Source organism: Ambystoma mexicanum, chromosome 1p (assembly GCF_040938575.1).
Source record: "Ambystoma mexicanum isolate Mex_15411 chromosome 1p, UKY_AmexF1_1, whole genome shotgun sequence".
Taxonomy (NCBI): Eukaryota; Metazoa; Chordata; class Amphibia; order Caudata; family Ambystomatidae; genus Ambystoma; species Ambystoma mexicanum.
The window spans coordinates 6,335,891-6,342,194 of record NC_090921.1 but is presented as its reverse complement, the minus strand read 5'-3'; the positions used below and the strand labels follow the sequence as shown (position 1 = coordinate 6,342,194).

General features: G+C 50.2%; 1 non-coding gene across 1 annotated transcript; it reads right to left on the bottom strand.

Annotated features, from left to right (window-relative positions):
- Window positions 1-2,328: 2,328 nt before the first annotated feature.
- Window positions 2,329-2,400, bottom strand: TRNAC-GCA (transfer RNA cysteine (anticodon GCA)). Its single transcript has one exon. It is a non-coding gene; the product is annotated as a tRNA-Cys (tRNA).
- Between the last annotated feature and the right edge of the window lie 3,904 nt (window positions 2,401-6,304).

The following is a 6,304-nucleotide window of genomic DNA, read 5'->3' as shown; positions in this document are numbered from 1 at the left end:
ACGCAGAGCCTGCTGTATGTAATCCTTCAGGGCTTGTTCCTCGGAAGGTGACAACGAGTAGATCCTCCCCTTTGGTATGGGGGCATCTGGAATGAGATCAATAGGACAATTGTAGGCCCTATGCGGGGGCAAACCCTCCGTGGATGCCTTATCGAAAACCATGTGGAAATCTTGGTATTCAACAGGGATGCTAACCGAGATGGCCCCTACGGTATGTAATGTGGTAGCCTCTGCTGTGTCATCAGTGAGTCGGGAGGAGGCCATGGCGCCAAGAATTGTGGCAGGAGAAACAAGGGAGTCTGGTTCTATCAGGCAAAAATGTTGACATAACTCTGACTCAAACGATACATGTCCTGTTCCCCAATTGATCAAAGGGTTATGTTGCCTCAACCAGGGGATACCTACAACGATACCGAACTGCGGTGTAGTGATGAGATCGCATGACAGGGTCTCTTTATGTGTGCCTTGTATTACCACCTCAAGAGGGGCCGTTTGATGTCTGATCGGGCCAGAAGTCAGGGACGTGCCATTGACTGCTTGTACGGGCTCAGGATGCTCCTTTTTGATTAAGTTAAGACTATGGGCTAAAGCGATGTCCATGAAGCAGCCAGTGGCCCCTGAATCGATCACAGGATAGACAGTGTGTGTGATCTCCCTGGTTGGTTTTAATAAGGCCTGCACTACTATGGGTCTGATTGGACCAAAGGCGGGTTCAGTGGGGGTCAATGAAGGGCTCGCTGGTGCCCCCTCTCTCATGGGCGAGCCTTCTGAAAAAACGGAGTCTTGTTTCTGGGACGTCGAGGGCATTCTTTCACATAGTGCCCGTTGAGTCCGCAATAAAAGCAGGTGTTATCTGTCCTCCGACGTTCCCTTTCAGTCGGTGTTATTGGACTGCGGATCCCGCCTATTTGCATGGGTTCGGGACTGGTAGATGGAGGTGCCGGGGAAGAGTGACTAGCAAATGTCGCTTCTGCCTTCTGCTCGGATCTGCGGGCGTCTAACTGCAGTGTGAGATCAACTAGATCCGAAAAAACAGAAGTCAGAGCAGGAACCACCGACAGAGCATCTTTCATGGCATTGGACAAGCCCCGGTAGAAAACGATCGCCTTTATTTCCTCTGGCCAGGAAGTTTCTGCGGCCAATTGGTTAAAACGGGTGATATATTCTATCAATGTTTGCCTACCCTGTGTGAGATCAAGTAATTCCAGGTCCCGTGCCTGGGCCTTGTAACGGGTATTGAATACCTTTGCCATTTCTGCGACCAGCAGATCGAAATCGTATAAGGCAGGGTGATCGTTTTCCAACAATGGATTTGCCCAAGTGGCAGCTACCCCGGACAAATGAGACATAAGGAAAGCGGCCTTAGTGACAGAGTCGGGAAAATCCTGAGGTTTGCATAAGAAATGTAATTTACACTGATTTATGAAGGTGCAATATTTCCGGGGTTCACCCTGGAAGCGTTCTGGAGCAGCAAGAGGGGGAGTCAACGGGAGCAACACTGGAGTGGGAACGGGGGCTGAAGTCGGGGCAGGCTGGGCTGGAGAGGCAGGACCGGGTTCGTCATCATCACCGGGCAAGGGAAAACGTGTACTCTGGAGGGCATCAAGGTGGTGGTGAATGGCAGTCGTGGCAGTGGCCATGTCGGTCCTAAGGGCCTCTAGGGCCTGCATTAACGCGGTCACAGGGTCCCCGGCGGAGGGATTCATAGTCTGAACGAACCGGGAAGGCTTCACAGTCTGTTACAAAGTTGCCGGTCGTGCAGATATGAATATCTCCGTCCCCTAGTACCACACAGGCGATTATATGTGCTACAAGTGTCGCCTCCCCCCTACCGCCGCGTCCTACCAGTGAGTTGGGAAAGTAGGAACACCTGTGCTTTCAGTTTCCAAATGTATAGCTTAAACGAGACTGTGGGCACTGACGCTACTCTTTTAAGGCATGCATATGAATGGCACTGCTGGTAGTGCAGTGCTGACGATCAGAGAACCACATCTGAGACTGGATTCTTTGTAATTTGAGTGATGAGTCCTAAAGAAGAAATCTGCATAGGTAGCACAGCAGGTTAAGTGACCTTTGCAGCGATGTTATGTGTTAAGAGCTCCGTGTAAATACTGACTTCAGAGCTAAAAACAAAAACATGGATGTGATGTGTTCTTCTTTCGAGTTTTCAACCGTAGAGATATTTCCATTTAGAAAATTTAAGAAAGTATTTTAAAGTTCCACATTTCAGAGCAGCGACTGTTCACGGATGTCAGCTTTGCACAGAAAAGAAAGGCAATTCTTAATGAACTGAGAAAGTAAGTTTTAGAATAATAAATGATAAAAAGAAGGGGACACCCGGATTTGAACCGGGGACCTCTTGATCTGCAGTCAAATGCTCTACCACTGAGCTATATCCCCAGATGACAGAGGTGGACCTCTGCTTTTTCTTAACCATTGTTTGTGCATGAAGTCAGCACAGGAGATTGTGCAAGAAAGGGCAGCAGCACGAGTATGAGAGTGACCAGAGAGATGCTTTCCCTCCTAATGGTTTTGCACTCTACTGACCAGGGAGAGGGGGCTTTGGTTGTTTGTTTATTCAATTTGTAGAGCGCACCTGACCCGAAGGTAGCAGGGCGCAGCAAGGAAATGCAAAGCTTACAAAGTTACAGAATGGTAAACAGTATACATTGACAAATGAGATACACAAAGTTAGAGCTCAGAATGGGTCGTTACAACATTTTAGCCAAATTATTTACATTGGGTTGTCCATAGTAAAGGGTAGAGAAGGGGAAAGAGGCAAGAGGTGCTATATAGGTCTATTAGGAAATGTGAGCGTAAGGAGACACGCGCTATGGGGCACTCAATATAAGGTGGGGAACAGCAGCTGTATTACTTTCTTTTCCTTCCACCATGTCCCGCTTCCTTTCCCAGTCCCTTCTCCCCCTACCCACTGGTTTGGTTTGTCCCTCTGTGATGTCACTTCCCCCCAGGGGCCCCTGTCCCATAAAGGCGCAACAGAAGGCAAATGTGTTATGTTGGTTGGCGGTATAGTGCCATTACCTCCACGTCCCGCTTCCTTGTCTCAGTACTTACCTTTGAGAGGATCTCCCTCTGCCCAGAGCCCTTTCTAAGCTCTTCTTTGTTGGCTCTGCCCCTTCTCTGGAGGTATAACCGGCCCTTATGCAGGAGGCCTCAGTTTTTCTTCGTACCACCTGGAACATGATGAGCTTCCTGGCCATGCACAGCACAAAGGGTTAAGGTTGGTAGCCCTTTGTTACAAAGTTGCCGGTCGTGCAGATATGAATACCTCCGCCCCCAAGTACCACACAGGCGATTATATGAACACTGCCTGTGCAATCCTTGAGGCCACAGGTGTGGTAGTTCGTCGAGTCTGGAGTCAGGAACTGCCGGAAGGACCCTTTGAGCGCTGTAAGGCAAGGAGGGATTAGTACAAGGCGAAATGCAATTTTACAGAGTATCTAGGAATAGAAACTAAACGTTCTTACCTATGTGTACTGTATGTGTACTGTAGGACCACCCGGAAAGGAAGGAGAGTGATTGGACCTGAGCTCGGGTTCGGATAGGTTTCCACAACCTCTGGTATGATGATGGTAAGCACTGGAGTTTGAAGTGCTTGATCAGGCGAACGCCTAGTGAGAGGTCATAGGCCCAGGTTCCAAAAATCGTGGTTCGTGGAGAAAATCCGTTAATCAGGCCGTGGTCGAGTAAACCAAGAGTTCCAGAGCTAATCAAGGCAAGTTCAGGGTTCAGAGAAAGCAATCCTTTAGGCAGACCGCTGTCGAGTGACCAAAAGTTCCTGGTAAATTCGAAGCGTAGCAATGTCCAAGAGAAAGACCAGCTGTGAAGCAAGGTTTCGGTGTTTCTGAATGCATTTAAACCATTGGAGAAAATCACGTGATGCTCAACAAGGAAACGTTGAGGCGTGGGGGTCGTCACGTGATACCGATTGCGTTTGGTCTCCTCACGTGACGATCAGGTCCACACGAGCAACAGTGATTGCGGCCAAATGGGAACCTCCAATTACATTGCCAACGGAGAGAAGGGCGATAGACACCAAGCCTGCCATGGACCCCCCTGACATGACGAGTGCAATGGTGCCGCCTTGTCTGCGCACCCAGAGGTAAGCATCGGGGGCTACGTAATGTGGGTGTGTGGAAACGTGAGTCTGTGGGAAACATAGGAGTTCGTAAGGTAGAGGACGTGGAAGATGTAACAGAGTCCCCCCTCAAAGGCCCACGACCTTGTGGGCAGGAGGGATGGTCCTTATGGAAGCGCGCAACAAGAAGCGGGGCCTGGACGCCCCGAGATGGAACCCAAGAGCGCTCCTCCGGACCGTAGCCCAACCAGTCCACGAGGTATTGGCGCCGACCTCTGTGCAGACGGGAACCCAAAATGGCACTGACCTCAAAGACATCGGGTGTGGAGACTGAAACAGGAGCAGGTGGAGTATGGACCCGGGTAGGGGCAAGGTATGGTTTAAGGAGGGAAGTATGAAAAACCGGGTGTATACGCCAAGCAGATGGAATAGCAAGGCGCAAGGCTACAGGGTTCAGGACTTTAGCAATTCTGTAGGGGCCAACAAAGCGGGGCAGAAGTTTGCGACAGCCAGGGATGTGTACATGGCGAGTTGACAACCAAACACGGTCCCCTACATGATACACAGGTGCTACTGCTCGTTTCCTGTCTGCCTTCTTCTTCATAGCTGTCTGTGCCTCACGGAGATGGATCATGGTTTGGGCATGAACCTCAGTTAGATCGCGGGCACAAGCAGTAGCAGCAGGGGTGGCAGAAAGAAAGTCCGGAAGTAGAAGGGTGCGTGGGTGTTGGCCATACATGGAATAGAAAGGAGAAAAGCCGGTGGCCGAGTGCCATGCATTATTGTAGGCAAATTCAGCGAGATGGAGCAGATCGAACCAGGAGTCTTGATACTGAAGGGTCAGGCAGCGCAAAAACTGTTCTAGAGCCTGATTCACCCTTTCCGTCTGTCCATTACTTTCCGGGTGATAGGCCGAGGAGAAGCGGGCATCAATACCCAGGAGCTTGGTCAGAGAACGCCAAAAACAGGACGTGAATTGTGCTCCACGGTCTGATATGATGACTTGTGGGAGGCCGAAAAGACAAAAGACAGACCTAAAAAACAAACGGGCCAAGGTCGGGGCTGATGGCACGCCAGTGCAGGGAATGAAACGGGCCATTTTAGTATAAGAATCAACGATGACCCAGATGGTATCATACCCCTGTCTGCGGGGTAAGTCTGTGATAAGGTCCATAGAGACCGTGTGCCATGGTTTGGGGGGAATGGGTAGAGGTTGGAGCAAACCCAAAGGACGTCCCCTGCGTGATTTACATTGGGCACAGATCGCACAGGTGTTTACATAGTTCGCTACATCCCTTCCCATTGACGGCCACCAACACCAACGTCGTAATAACTCCAAGGTACGTTGTTGCCCTGGATGTCCGTTGATGGCAGCATCATGAGACCAGGCAAGTGCCTGATTGCATACATCGCTAGTGGGGAGGAATAATTTCCCTTGAATGAATGGCAGTCCCTCCTGAAGTGTAATGTCCCATTCAGTGAGTATGTGCCGGTGTTGGCAGGTCCAATCTTTAATCGTGGTAAGCATGGTTGGGGTCGGTGTACATAGGCAGATGACATGGCCCTTTCCCAATAATGTGTCCGGAAATGTGGAAAGCAATACTCCCCCAGGAGAACGTGAAAGTGCATCCGCTTTACCATGAGCGAATGCTGGCCTATGCTTTACCACAAAATCGAATGCGGCGAAGAATAAATGCCAACGCACCTGCCTACTGTTCACACATTTCAGAGAGGCAAGATCCTGCAGGTTTTTATGATCTGTGTACACCACCGTTTGATGCTTTGCCCCCATTAGATGGTGACGCCAGGTTTGAAGTGCATCCTTAATGGCTAACAGTTCCTTTTCTGTTACGGTATAATGGGACTCGGCTGTCGAGAATTTCCGTGAATGATAAGCTATAGGATGCAAAAGCCCAGTAGCAGAACAAGGTTGAGAAAGTATGGCACCTAACGCGAAAGAGGAGGCATCCGCCTCTACAACAAACGGAATCTCCGGGTAAGGGTGTTGTAGCACAGGGGCAGAAACAAACCTGGACTTGAGTGCCTCTAAGGCCCCTTGGTGGTCAGGTGTCCAGATGAAGGGGACATGAGGGCTGGTGAGGGCGGTCAGGGGAGAAACGATGGCAGAAAAGCCGGCGATGAATCGCCTGTAAAAGTTGGCAAAGCCGAGAAACGATTGGAGTTGTTTGAGTTTGACGGGGGTAG